The 15,300-nt window shown below is 40.6% G+C and overlaps 4 non-coding genes across 4 annotated transcripts; all 4 read left to right on the forward strand.

Moving 5' to 3' along the window:
* Nucleotides 1–3,445: 3,445 nt before the first annotated feature.
* Nucleotides 3,446–3,527, forward strand: TRNAS-CGA (transfer RNA serine (anticodon CGA)). The gene has a single exon. It is a non-coding gene; the product is annotated as a tRNA-Ser (tRNA).
* Nucleotides 3,528–7,469: 3,942 nt separating this feature from the next.
* On the forward strand, nucleotides 7,470–7,551 carry TRNAS-CGA (transfer RNA serine (anticodon CGA)). Its single transcript has one exon. It is a non-coding gene; the product is annotated as a tRNA-Ser (tRNA).
* A 3,940-nt stretch (nucleotides 7,552–11,491) lies between these two features.
* Nucleotides 11,492–11,573, forward strand: TRNAS-CGA (transfer RNA serine (anticodon CGA)). Its single transcript has one exon. It is a non-coding gene; the product is annotated as a tRNA-Ser (tRNA).
* A 1,274-nt stretch (nucleotides 11,574–12,847) lies between these two features.
* Nucleotides 12,848–12,919, forward strand: TRNAH-GUG (transfer RNA histidin (anticodon GUG)). The gene has a single exon. It is a non-coding gene; the product is annotated as a tRNA-His (tRNA).
* Nucleotides 12,920–15,300: the final 2,381 nt, after the last annotated feature.

Below are 15,300 nucleotides of genomic sequence, written 5' to 3' on the forward strand. Positions count from 1 at the left end.
ATCTCATTTGAGCTCCTTGCTCCCGCTTCTGTTTTCTCCACCTCTCATACTGCCAGTTCTCTCTTTCTCTGTGGTTGGTGGCTACTTTCCTGAGCTTCCGAAGCCACGTGGTTCCTGCCTCTTGTTGTCAGACTTGAATTGGAAAAGGAACCATATTAACAAGCCTTTACCACTCACACACGGCGGAAGTTTATACTTTAATTCAGTGAGCTAAGAAAAGCGTGTTGTGGGTCCCCTACGAGCCATGGTGCTTGCTTCATCATGATTTGGCACCAGTCATTAGCCGCAGCTCTGCTAATGAGCCACTGAGGTCAGTTTCAATATTTACTTAAAAACATAACCATGCAGCCCACCCCTCAACTGTGTATTTATCTTGCTTTTCTGCTGTTCGTGTGATTAGCTGGGAGGAGCTCACGGCGACATCCTCCCTATAAAAGTGTAGATGGATCACTCTCTAACTCTTTCTTGCTTCACATACAAATGGCTTGAAAGATGCAGGGAAGATGCAGGTCTAATAGACAGAATAGAAGGTCTGTGCCAGGTGGGTTTCTCTGCATTGGTGTCCCATCACAGGTCCGCAAGTGTAATGTGTGAACTTTGACTCCTGGCATTTCACAAGCAGGCGGCCAGGAAACGGTTTCAGCCTATCAACCACTGAGGAGACGCAGCCTCTGAATAAGGAATGAGGAAGCAATGAATACATCCAGCCTATCACAGGAATAGCCCTGAGTGTTCCGAATTATAAATTCTCCATGTCACTGTATGTCGCTGAGCCCAAGTAGCTCGCCGTGATCGTATAGTGGTTAGTACTCTGCGTTGTGGCCGCAGCAACCTTGGTTTGAATCCGAGTCACGGCATTGTGGTTGGCAATGTCACGGCAGTTGGGTGTTAATTTTACAGAATTAGCAAATGTGCCAGTGGTTTTTGTAAAATGTCTATTAAAAACAGATCCTTTCAAATATTTAAACCATCTAACAACAAATGATTTAAACTCGCATGATTATAAGCTGTAGCTATAATGTATTTACTTACATAAATTATCGTTCTTGAACCTATTGGGGGTGGAGGGGGAGCGGAGCTCACCCCCCAGGTGCAGTTGAGTGACCTGTGTTGTGGCTCTCTAGAGGGAAGGCACAAATTTTGCTGTCACCCAGCCCAATCCAGACGTGTATTGGGGCCAGGTTTCAGGCAAATAGAGCAGTAAGTGCAGAGAAATGTTCACTCTCTAAAAGTGGCATTTCTAAAATAGTAAAGTTAAATCCAACCTCACCAGTAAGTAGGATTTTCAATAAATAAATAAAGCTACTCCTCTCCGATATGGAATTACCAAATAAAAAGTATAGGGGAATACACAGAGCTAACCTATGAGAGGGGTAGACCTCACAGTAGTGAAAAATGAAATAGACTGTTTGGTACTTACAGGACACGCGAACCACCAAAGTACATATCTTATTTTTTACTTACATAGCATCATGCACCTAGGACTACCTAGGGCCTACCTTAGGTGTAAATTATATGTAATAAAAGGGGAGTTTAAGGCTTGGCAAGTAGGCTGGGACTCCCCTGGGAGACCCCTGAGTCTATGCCCAGAACCATAACTCTGCCAGTCGAGTACTTACCTAAAAGCCGATAACTCACTTTTCTTCCATAGGCTAACATTGAGTGGTTTCACTTGGAAATTCTTCTAAGTGGTGTGGAGTTTTGGAACTTTAAAATATTCATCTAAAATCAGCCGAACAACGAATTCTGATTTACTCACCTGTTATCAGGAGAGACCTCAGTGCTGCATCTTGGAGCTCAGTACTGACCCTGAAATGTAATTTTAACCGTACTTACCAGTAACTCGAATTTCCTTCCATGGGATATCATTGCCTGCTTTTTGCTGAAAATTTTCTAAGTGTCGATTTTTGAAACTTACAAATATTCTTTAAAAATCGTACCAACTGTGAAAACGTAATTGTTTACCTGTTTTAGATAGATGTCCCAGTACTGAGCCTAGGAGCCCAGCACTGGATTACAAAAGTAACGAGAACGTACTTTACCCATAACTTGAATTTTCTTCCATAGGAAACCATTGAGTGTTTTTCTGTGAAATTTCTTCTAAGTGTCGATTTTGCAAACATGTAAATATTCCTGAAAAATCGCCTGTATAACTTAAACGCAGTTTCTCAACTGCTTACAGGTGGTACAGTAGTGCTGGATCTAGGATCCAACACTGACCTAGAAAAAGTAACCATAACCTCACTTACCTGCTAAGTGAATTTCCTTCCATAGGATAACATTGGTAATTTGATCAGCAAAAGTTTCGAAGTGTCAACTTTTAAAATAGCAAAATATTGCTTAAAAATCACAACAGTAACTAAAACGAATTTACTCACTTGTTTCCAAGAACTGTCCCAGGACTGAATCTAGGATCCAGTCCTGGATTTAGAAAAGTAATCCTGAAAGTAATTAATTGCATATAACTTAAAATTCCCATTGAGCTCAATGTATTATTGTGATTCAAATTGTGTTGCCTATTGCAATAAACTGTAACTATGACCTGCAAAAGTCAATTGCCTATTGCAAAGTATTTATCTAAAGCATCTCATTCTGAGAAAGTATATTTTGATACCTATTGTTGGTTCTAAAATAAAACAACAATATCTTTTGTATGCAAACCAATGGCCTAGAGTTCAGTTCTTGAGTGTGTGAGACCATTTGCTGACTGAGTGTGTACAACAAATGTTTTACACTGTACTCTGATACTGCCTTACTGCTCGGCAAGCTACCACTTTAGAGAGTAAGGTTATATCTAACTTTAGCCTCTGCCTAACCTCTGGGGACTGGGGACTCTGTGCACACTGTACCTATTTGGGAACAGTATATACAGAGCCACTTTCTCACAGTAGTGATAAAGTGATTAGAGTGCTAAGGCCAACATAAAGATACAGCAAAACGTGAGGTGAAAAGCAAAAAGGTTGCTGGTAGGCCACCTTAAGGATGCCAGGTCTACCAAAAACTGAACAAAGGATAACATGAGTAAAACATCAGGTTTCTCTACTGCATTTGGTGAGACAAGTGGGCCTTCTTTTATCTTCCATTCAAGCAATCTTTGACAGACCCCTTTATTATAGAGCTTTTCAAGGATTAAAGATAAGGCACTTACAAAGGAGTCCCAAATACTCAGAGATGGTTGACTTCTGTAATATGGGTCGTAGACTAAAAGCAGCGCAAAAACAGAGTGCAACAGGGTCCAAAAAACTTGAGTGCCACAAGGGAGTTTGAATGCAAGCGTATCCTTTTACAGATCCAGAGATATACTCATGCAATTTTTGTTTTTAGGACAGAACGTGCATGATGAAAAAAACATTGTTTTTAAAAAGCGCATTGCAGAATATCAGTACTTTGATGTGGGAAAACTTCAAAACTTTCAAACAAAATATTTGTAGGCAGCTTACAGCAAGTTGTTGTGGCCGAGTGGTTAAGGCGATGGACTCGAAATCCATTGGGGTATCCCCGCGCAGGTTCGAATCCTGCCAACAACGAAAATCTTTTTATTATCGGCTACAATTTCAGAAGTTAACCTTTAGTATTTCTTCCATTTCAGTTTTATAAATAGGTGGCTTATTTTTGTGTCACTATTGCCTCTCCACATATTTGTTATCGCTACCTCTTTCATGTCTTTGCTACACCTCATTCCTACTTTAGCACTGGTGTAAACGCTTCAAATTATTATACCGTTGCTCTCTCATTCATACCTGCGCATGCACTTGAAAGTTACTTTACCAATAAAAGACGCAAAGAGAGAAATAGAACAAAAGTGCTGGCTGGATTGGCAAACACACTTCATAAAACTGCATTTTCTTTTTTATTCTCCCCCGTGTTACATGCTTAACCTCCCCATGTGTAATTTCTCTTAACCTCCTGTCCCAGGAAGAGAATTTCATCTACAGGCTCTTTCTGTGTTTTTTTCCCTAGTCTGTCTTTCCCATTTCTTAGCTGTGTAACTGTTCCTTTACGCGCTCTATTTAAACGCCATCAATCTCATTTGAGCTCCTTGCTCCCGCTTCTGTTTTCTCCACCTCTCATACTGCCAGTTCTCTCTTTCTCTGTGGTTGGTGGCTACTTTCCTGAGCTTCCGAAGCCACGTGGTTCCTGCCTCTTGTTGTCAGACTTGAATTGGAAAAGGAACCATATTAACAAGCCTTTACCACTCACACACGGCGGAAGTTTATACTTTAATTCAGTGAGCTAAGAAAAGCGTGTTGTGGGTCCCCTACGAGCCATGGTGCTTGCTTCATCATGATTTGGCACCAGTCATTAGCCGCAGCTCTGCTAATGAGCCACTGAGGTCAGTTTCAATATTTACTTAAAAACATAACCATGCAGCCCACCCCTCAACTGTGTATTTATCTTGCTTTTCTGCTGTTCGTGTGATTAGCTGGGAGGAGCTCACGGCGACATCCTCCCTATAAAAGTGTAGATGGATCACTCTCTAACTCTTTCTTGCTTCACATACAAATGGCTTGAAAGATGCAGGGAAGATGCAGGTCTAATAGACAGAATAGAAGGTCTGTGCCAGGTGGGTTTCTCTGCATTGGTGTCCCATCACAGGTCCGCAAGTGTAATGTGTGAACTTTGACTCCTGGCATTTCACAAGCAGGCGGCCAGGAAACGGTTTCAGCCTATCAACCACTGAGGAGACGCAGCCTCTGAATAAGGAATGAGGAAGCAATGAATACATCCAGCCTATCACAGGAATAGCCCTGAGTGTTCCGAATTATAAATTCTCCATGTCACTGTATGTCGCTGAGCCCAAGTAGCTCGCCGTGATCGTATAGTGGTTAGTACTCTGCGTTGTGGCCGCAGCAACCTTGGTTTGAATCCGAGTCACGGCATTGTGGTTGGCAATGTCACGGCAGTTGGGTGTTAATTTTACAGAATTAGCAAATGTGCCAGTGGTTTTTGTAAAATGTCTATTAAAAACAGATCCTTTCAAATATTTAAACCATCTAACAACAAATGATTTAAACTCGCATGATTATAAGCTGTAGCTATAATGTATTTACTTACATAAATTATCGTTCTTGAACCTATTGGGGGTGGAGGGGGAGCGGAGCTCACCCCCCAGGTGCAGTTGAGTGACCTGTGTTGTGGCTCTCTAGAGGGAAGGCACAAATTTTGCTGTCACCCAGCCCAATCCAGACGTGTATTGGGGCCAGGTTTCAGGCAAATAGAGCAGTAAGTGCAGAGAAATGTTCACTCTCTAAAAGTGGCATTTCTAAAATAGTAAAGTTAAATCCAACCTCACCAGTAAGTAGGATTTTCAATAAATAAATAAAGCTACTCCTCTCCGATATGGAATTACCAAATAAAAAGTATAGGGGAATACACAGAGCTAACCTATGAGAGGGGTAGACCTCACAGTAGTGAAAAATGAAATAGACTGTTTGGTACTTACAGGACACGCGAACCACCAAAGTACATATCTTATTTTTTACTTACATAGCATCATGCACCTAGGACTACCTAGGGCCTACCTTAGGTGTAAATTATATGTAATAAAAGGGGAGTTTAAGGCTTGGCAAGTAGGCTGGGACTCCCCTGGGAGACCCCTGAGTCTATGCCCAGAACCATAACTCTGCCAGTCGAGTACTTACCTAAAAGCCGATAACTCACTTTTCTTCCATAGGCTAACATTGAGTGGTTTCACTTGGAAATTCTTCTAAGTGGTGTGGAGTTTTGGAACTTTAAAATATTCATCTAAAATCAGCCGAACAACGAATTCTGATTTACTCACCTGTTATCAGGAGAGACCTCAGTGCTGCATCTTGGAGCTCAGTACTGACCCTGAAATGTAATTTTAACCGTACTTACCAGTAACTCGAATTTCCTTCCATGGGATATCATTGCCTGCTTTTTGCTGAAAATTTTCTAAGTGTCGATTTTTGAAACTTACAAATATTCTTTAAAAATCGTACCAACTGTGAAAACGTAATTGTTTACCTGTTTTAGATAGATGTCCCAGTACTGAGCCTAGGAGCCCAGCACTGGATTACAAAAGTAACGAGAACGTACTTTACCCATAACTTGAATTTTCTTCCATAGGAAACCATTGAGTGTTTTTCTGTGAAATTTCTTCTAAGTGTCGATTTTGCAAACATGTAAATATTCCTTAAAAATCGCCTGTATAACTTAAACGCAGTTTCTCAACTGCTTACAGGTGGTACAGTAGTGCTGGATCTAGGATCCAACACTGACCTAGAAAAAGTAACCATAACCCCACTTACCTGCTAAGTGAATTTCCTTCCATAGGATAACATTGGTAATTTGATCAGCAAAAGTTTCGAAGTGTCAACTTTTAAAATAGCAAAATATTGCTTAAAAATCACAACAGTAACTAAAACGAATTTACTCACTTGTTTCCAAGAACTGTCCCAGGACTGAATCTAGGATCCAGTCCTGGATTTAGAAAAGTAATCCTGAAAGTAATTAATTGCATATAACTTAAAATTCCCATTGAGCTCAATGTATTATTGTGATTCAAATTGTGTTGCCTATTGCAATAAACTGTAACTATGACCTGCAAAAGTCAATTGCCTATTGCTAAGTATTTAACTAAAGCATCTCATTCTGAGACAAGGATATTTTGATACCTATTGTTGGTTCTAAAATAAAACAACAATATCTTTTGTATGCAAACCAATGGCCTAGAGTTCAGTTCTTGAGTGTGTGAGACCATTTGCTGACTGAGTGTGTACAACAAATGTTTTACACTGTACTCTGATACTGCCTTACTGCTCGGCAAGCTACCACTTTAGAGAGTAAGGTTATATCTAACTTTAGCCTCTGCCTAACCTCTGGGGACTGGGGACTCTGTGCACACTGTACCTATTTGGGAACAGTATATACAGAGCCACTTTCTCACAGTAGTGATAAAGTGATTAGAGTGCTAAGGCCAACATAAAGATACAGCAAAACGTGAGGTGAAAAGCAAAAAGGTTGCTGGTAGGCCACCTTAAGGATGCCAGGTCTACCAAAAACTGAACAAAGGATAACATGAGTAAAACATCAGGTTTCTCTACTGCATTTGGTGAGACAAGTGGGCCTTCTTTTATCTTCCATTCAAGCAATCTTTGACAGACCCCTTTATTATAGAGCTTTTCAAGGATTAAAGATAAGGCACTTACAAAGGAGTCCCAAATACTCAGAGATGGTTGACTTCTGTAATATGGGTCGTAGACTAAAAGCAGCGCAAAAACAGAGTGCAACAGGGTCCAAAAAACTTGAGTGCCACAAGGGAGTTTGAATGCAAGCGTATCCTTTTACAGATCCAGAGATATACTCATGCAATTTTTGTTTTTAGGACAGAACGTGCATGATGAAAAAAACATTGTTTTTAAAAAGCGCATTGCAGAATATCAGTACTTTGATGTGGGAAAACTTCAAAACTTTCAAACAAAATATTTGTAGGCAGCTTACAGCAAGTTGTTGTGGCCGAGTGGTTAAGGCGATGGACTCGAAATCCATTGGGGTATCCCCGCGCAGGTTCGAATCCCGCCAACAACGAAAATCTTTTTATTATCGGCTACAATTTCAGAAGTTAACCTTTAGTATTTCTTCCATTTCAGTTTTATAAATAGGTGGCTTATTTTTGTGTCACTATTGCCTCTCCACATATTTGTTACCGCTACCTCTTTCATGTCTTTGCTACACCTCATTCCTACTTTAGCACTGGTGTAAACGCTTCAAATTATTATACCGTTGCTCTCTCATTCATACCTGCGCATGCACTTGAAAGTTACTTTACCAATAAAAGACGCAAAGAGAGAAATAGAACAAAAGTGCTTGCTGGATTGGCAAACACACTTCATAAAACTGCATTTTCTTTTTTATTCTCCCCCGTGTTACATGCTTAACCTCCCCATGTGTAATTTCTCTTAACCTGCTGTCCCAGGAAGAGAATTTCATCTACAGGCTCTTTCTGTGTTTTTTTCCCTAGTCTGTCTTTCCCATTTCTTAGCTGTGTAACTGTTCCTTTACGCGCTCTATTTAAACGCCATCAATCTCATTTGAGCTCCTTGCTCCCGCTTCTGTTTTCTCCACCTCTCATACTGCCAGTTCTCTCTTTCTCTGTGGTTGGTGGCTACTTTCCTGAGCTTCCGAAGCCACGTTGTTCCTGCCTCTTGTTGTCAGACTTGAATTGGAAAAGGAACCATATTAACAAGCCTTTACCACTCACACACGGCGGAAGTTTATACTTTAATTCAGTGAGCTAAGAAAAGCGTGTTGTGGGTCCCCTACGAGCCATGGTGCTTGCTTCATCATGATTTGGCACCAGTCATTAGCCGCAGCTCTGCTAATGAGCCACTGAGGTCAGTTTCAATATTTACTCAAAAACATAACCATGCAGCCCACCCCTCAACTGTGTATTTATCTTGCTTTTCTGCTGTTCGTGTGATTAGCTGGGAGGAGCTCACGGCGACATCCTCCCTATAAAAGTGTAGATGGATCACTCTCTAACTCTTTCTTGCTTCACATACAAATGGCTTGAAAGATGCAGGGAAGATGCAGGTCTAATAGACAGAATAGAAGGTCTGTGCCAGGTGGGTTTCTCTGCATTGGTGTCCCATCACAGGTCCGCAAGTGTAATGTGTGAACTTTGACTCCTGGCATTTCACAAGCAGGCGGCCAGGAAACGGTTTCAGCCTATCAACCACTGAGGAGACGCAGCCTCTGAATGAGGAATGAGGAAGCAATGAATACATCCAGCCTATCACAGGAATAGCCCTGAGTGTTCCGAATTATAAATTCTCCATGTCACTGTATGTTGTTGAGCCCAAGTAGCTCGCCGTGATCGTATAGTGGATAGTACTATGCGTTGTGGCCGCAGCAACCTTGGTTTGAATCCGAGTCACGGCATTGTGGTTGGCAATGTCACGGCAGTTGGGTGTTATTTTTACAGAATTAGCAAATGTGCCAGTGGTTTTTGTAAAATGTCTATTAAAAACAGATCCTTTCAAATATTTAAACCATCTAACAACAAATGATTTAAACTCGCATGATTATAGGCTGTAGCTATAATGTATTTACTTACATAAATTATCGTTCTTGAACCTATTGGGGGTGGAGGGGGAGCGGAGCTCACCCCCCAGGTGCAGTTGAGTGACCTGTGTTGTGGCTCTCTAGAGGGAAGGCACAAATTTTGCTGTCACCCAGCCCAATCCAGACGTGTATTGGGGCCAGGTTTCAGGCAAATAGAGCAGTAAGTGCAGAGAAATGTTCACTCTCTAAAAGTGGCATTTCTAAAATAGTAAAGTTAAATCCAACCTCACCAGTAAGTAGGATTTTCAATAAATAAATAAAGCTACTCCTCTCCGATATGGAATTACCAAATAAAAAGTATAGGGGAATACACAGAGCTAACCTATGAGAGGGGTAGACCTCACAGTAGTGAAAAATGAAATAGACTGTTTGGTACTTACAGGACACGCGAACCACCAAAGTACATATCTTATTTTTTACTTACATAGCATCATGCACCTAGGACTACCTAGGGCCTACCTTAGGTGTAAATTATATGTAATAAAAGGGGAGTTTAAGGCTTGGCAAGTAGGCTGCGACTCCCCTGGGAGACCCCTGAGTCTATGCCCAGAACCATAACTCTGCCAGTCGAGTACTTACCTAAAAGCCGATAACTCACTTTTCTTCCATAGGCTAAAATTTCGTTGTTTCACTTGGAAATTCTTTAAGTGGTGTGGAGTTTTGGAACTTTAAAATATTCATCTAAAATCAGCCGAACAACGAATTCTGATTTACTCACCTGTTATCAGGAGAGGCCTCAGTGCTGCATCTTGGAGCTCAGTACTGACCCTGAAAAGTAATTTTAACCGTACTTACCAGTAACTCGAATTTCCTTCCATGGGATATCATTGCCTGCTTTCTGCTGAAAATTTTCTAAGTGTCGATTTTTGAAACTTACAAATATTCTTTAAAAATCGTACCAACTGTGAAAACGTAATTGTTTACCTGTTTTAGATAGATGTCCCAGTACTGAGCCTAGGAGCCCAGCACTGGATTACAAAAGTAACGAGAATGTACTTTACCCGTAACTTGAATTTTCTTCCATAGGAAACCATTGACTGTTTTTCTGTGAAATTTCTTCTAAGTGTCGATTTTGCAAACATGTAAATATTCCTTAAAAATCGCCTGTATAACTTAAACGCAGTTTCTCACCTGCTTACAGGTGGTACAGTAGTGCTGGATCTAGGATCCAACACTGACCTAGAAAAAGGAACCATAACCCCACTTACCTGCTAAGTGAATTTTCTTCCATAGGATAACATTGGTAATTTGATCAGCAAAAGTTTCTAAGTGTCAACTTGTAAAATAGCAAAATATTGCTTAAAAATCACAACAGTAACTAAAACGAATTTACTCACTTGTTTCCAAGAACTGTCCCAGGACTGAATCTAGGATCCAGTCCTGGATTTAGAAAAGTAATCCTGAAAGTAATTAATTGCATATAACTTAAAATTCCCATTGAGCTCAATGTATTATTGTGATTCAAATTGTGTTGCCTATTGCAATAAACTGTAACTATGACCTGCAAAAGTCAATTGCCTATTGCAAAGTATTTAACTAAAGCATCTCATTCTGAGAAAGTATATTTTGATACCTATTGTTGGTTCTAAAATAAAACAACAATATCTTTTGTATGCAAACCAATGGCCTAGAGTTCAGTTCTTGAGTGTGTGAGACCATTTGCTGACTGAGTGTGTACAACAAATGTTTTACACTGTACTCTGATACTGCCTTACTGCTCGGCAAGCTACCACTTTAGAGAGTAAGGTTATATCTAACTTTAGCCTCTGCCAAACCTCTGGGGACTGGGGACTCTGTGCACACTGTACCTATTTGGGAACAGTATATACAGAGCCACTTTCTCACAGTAGTGATAAAGTGATTAGAGTCCTAAGACCAACATAAAGATACAGCAAAACGTGAGGTGAAAAGCAAAAAGGTTGCTGGTAGGCCACCTTAAGGATGCCAGGTCTACCAAAAACTGAACTAAGGATAACATGAGTAAAACATCAGGTTTCTCTACTGCATTTGGTGAGACAAGTGGGCCTTCTTTTATCTTCCATTCAAGCAATATTTGACAGACCCCTTTATTATAGAGCTTTTCAAGGATTAAAGATAAGGCACTTACAAAGGAGTCCCAAATACTCAGAGATGGTTGACTTCTGTAATATGGGTCGTATACTAAAAGCAGCGCAAAAACAGAGTGCAACAGGGTCCCAAAAACTTGAGTGCCACAAGGGAGTTTGAATGCAAGCGTATCCTTTTACAGATCCAGAGATGTACTCCTGCAATTTTTGTTTTTAGGACAGAACGTGCATGATGAAAAAAACATTGTTTTTAAAAAGCGCATTGCAGAATATCAGTACTTTGATGTGGGAAAACTTCAAAACTTTCAAACAAAATATTTGTAGGCAGCTTACAGCAAGTTGTTGTGGCCGAGTGGTTAAGGCGATGGACTCGAAATCCATTGGGGTATCCCCGCGCAGGTTCGAATCCTGCCAACAACGAGAATCTTTTTATTATCGGCTACAATTTCAGAAGTTAACCTTTAGTATTTCTTCCATTTCAGTTTTATAAATAGGTGGCTTATTTTTGTGTCACTATTGCCTCTCCACATATTTGTTATCGCTACCTCTTTCATGTCTTTGCTACACCTCATTCCTACTTTAGCACTGGTGTAAACGCTTCAAATTATTATACCGTTGCTCTCTCATTCATACCTGCGTATGCACTTGAAAGTTACTTTACCAATAAAAGACGCAAAGAGAGAAATAGAACAAAAGTGCTGGCTGGATTGGCAAACACACTTCATAAAACTGCATTTTCTTTTTTATTCTCCTCCGTGTTACATGCTTAACCTCCCCATGTGTAATTTCTCTTAACCTGCTGTCCCAGGAAGAGAATTTCATCTACTGGCTCTTTCTGTGTTTTTTTCCCTAGTCTGTCTTTCCCATTTCTTAGCTGTGTAACTGTTCCTTTACGCGCTCTATTTAAACGCCATCAATCTCATTTGAGCTCCTTGCTCCCGCTTCTGTTTTCTCCACCTCTCATACTGCCAGTTCTCTCTTTCTCTGTGGTTGGTGGCTACTTTCCTGAGCTTCCGAAGCCACGTGGTTCCTGCCTCTTGTTGTCAGACTTGAATTGGAAAAGGAACCATATTAACAAGCCTTTACCACTCACACACGGCGGAAGTTTATACTTTAATTCAGTGAGCTAAGAAAAGCGTGTTGTGGGTCCCCTACGAGCCATGGTGCTTGCTTCATCATGATTTGGCACCAGTCATTAGCCGCAGCTCTGCTAATGAGCCACTGAGGTCAGTTTCAATATTTACTCAAAAACATAACCATGCAGCCCACCCCTCAACTGTGTATTTATCTTGCTTTTCTGCTGTTCGTGTGATTAGCTGGGAGGAGCTCACGGCGACATCCTCCCTATAAAAGTGTAGATGGATCACTCTCTAACTCTTTCTTGCTTCACATACAAATGGCTTGAAAGGTGCAGGGAAGATGCAGGTCTAATAGACAGAATAGAAGGTCTGTGCCAGGTGGGTTTCTCTGCATTGGTGTCCCATCACAGGTCCGCAAGTGTAATGTGTGATCTTTGACTCCTGGCATTTCACAAGCAGGCGGCCAGGAAACGGTTTCAGCCTATCAACCACTGAGGAGACGCAGCCTCTGAATGAGGAAGCAATGAATACATCCAGCCTATCACAGGAATAGCCCTGAGTGTTCCGAATTATAAATTCTCCATGTCACTGTATGTCGTTGAGCCCAAGTAGCTCGCCGTGATCGTATAGTGGTTAGTACTCTGCGTTGTGGCCGCAGCAACCTTGGTTCGAATCCGAGTCACGGCATTGTGGTTGGCAATGTCACGGCAGTTGGGTGTTAATTTTACAGAATTAGCAAATGTACCAGTGGTTTTTGTAAAATGTCTATTAAAAACAGATCCTTTCAAATATTTAAACCATCTAACAACAAATGATTTAAACTCGCATGATTATAAGCTGTAGCTATAATGTATTTACTTACATAAATTATCGTTCTTGAACCTATTGGGGGTGGAGGGGGAGCGGAGCTCACCCCCCAGGTGCAGTTGAGTGACCTGTGTTGTGGCTCTCTAGAGGGAAGGCACAAATTTTGCTGTCACCCAGCCCAATCCAGACGTGTATTGGGGCCAGGTTTCAGGCAAATAGAGCAGTAAGTGCAGAGAAATGTTCACTCTCTAAAAGTGGCATTTCTAAAATAGTAAAGTTAAATCCAACCTCACCAGTAAGTAGGATTTTCAATAAATAAATAAAGCTACTCCTCTCCGATATGGAATTACCAAATAAAAAGTATAGGGGAATACACAGAGCTAACCTATGAGAGGGGTAGACCTCACAGTAGTGAAAAATGAAATAGACTGTTTGGTACTTACAGGACACGCGAACCACCAAATTACATATCTTATTTTTTACTTACATAGCATTATGCACCTAGGACTACCTAGGGCCTACCTTAGGTGTAAATTATATGTAATAAAAGGGGAGTTTAAGGCTTGGCAAGTAGGCTGGGACTCCCCTGGGAGACCCCTGAGTCTATGCCCAGAACCATAACTCTGCCAGTCGAGTACTTACCTAAAAGCCGATAACTCACTTTTCTTCCATAGGCTAAAATTTCGTTGTTTCACTTGGAAATTCTTCTAAGTGGTGTGGAGTTTTGGAACTTTAAAATATTCATCTAAAATCAGCCGAACAACGAATTCTGATTTACTCACCTGTTATCAGGAGAGACCTCAGTGCTGCATCTTGGAGCTCAGTACTGACCCTGAAAAGTAATTTTAACCGTACTTACCAGTAACTCGAATTTCCTTCCATGGGATATCATTGCCTGCTTTTTGCTGAAAATTTTCTAAGTGTCGATTTTTGAAACTTACAAATATTCTTTAAAAATCGTACCAACTGTGAAAACGTAATTGTTTACCTGTTTTAGATAGATGTCCCAGTACTGAGCCTAGGAGCCCAGCACTGGATTACAAAAGTAACGAGAATGTACTTTACCCGTAACTTGAATTTTCTTCCATAGGAAACCATTGACTGTTTTTCTGTGAAATTTCTTCTAAGTGTCGATTTTGCAAACATGTAAATATTCCTTAAAAATCGCCTGTATAACTTAAACGCAGTTTCTCACCTGCTTACAGGTGGTACAGTAGTGCTGGATCTAGGATCCAACACTGACCTAGAAAAAGGAACCATAACCCCACTTACCTGCTAAGTGAATTTTCTTCCATAGGATAACATTGGTAATTTGATCAGCAAAAGTTTCTAAGTGTCAACTTGTAAAATAGCAAAATATTGCTTAAAAATCACAACAGTAACTAAAACGAATTTACTCACTTGTTTCCAAGAACTGTCCCAGGACTGAATCTAGGATCCAGTCCTGGATTTAGAAAAGTAATCCTGAAAGTAATTAATTGCATATAACTTAAAATTCCCATTGAGCTCAATGTATTATTGTGATTCAAATTGTGTTGCCTATTGCAATAAACTGTAACTATGACCTGCAAAAGTCAATTGCCTATTGCAAAGTATTTAACTAAAGCATCTCATTCTGAGAAAGTATATTTTGATACCTATTGTTGGTTCTAAAATAAAACAACAATATCTTTTGTATGCAAACCAATGGCCTAGAGTTCAGTTCTTGAGTGTGTGAGACCATTTGCTGACTGAGTGTGTACAACAAATGTTTTACACTGTACTCTGATACTGCCTTACTGCTCGGCAAGCTACCACTTTAGAGAGTAAGGTTATATCTAACTTTAGCCTCTGCCTAACCTCTGGGGACTGGGGACTCTGTGCACACTGTACCTATTTGGGAACAGTATATACAGAGCCACTTTCTCACAGTAGTGATAAAGTGATTAGAGTGCTAAGGCCAACATAAAGATACAGCAAAACGTGAGGTGAAAAGCAAAAAGGTTGCTGGTAGGCCACCTTAAGGATGCCAGGTCTACCAAAAACTGAACTAAGGATAACATGAGTAAAACATCAGGTTTCTCTACTGCATTTGGTGAGACAAGTGGGCCTTCTTTTATCTTCCATTCAAGCAATCTTTGACAGACCCCTTTATTATAGAGCTTTTCAAGGATTAAAGATAAGGCACTTACAAAGGAGTCCCAAATACTCAGAGATGGTTGACTTCTGTAATATGGGTCGTAGACTAAAAGCAGCGCAAAAACAGAGTGCAACAGGGTCCA

Source organism: Triturus cristatus, chromosome 12 (assembly GCF_964204655.1).
Source record: "Triturus cristatus chromosome 12, aTriCri1.1, whole genome shotgun sequence".
NCBI lineage: Eukaryota > Metazoa > Chordata > Amphibia > Caudata > Salamandridae > Triturus > Triturus cristatus.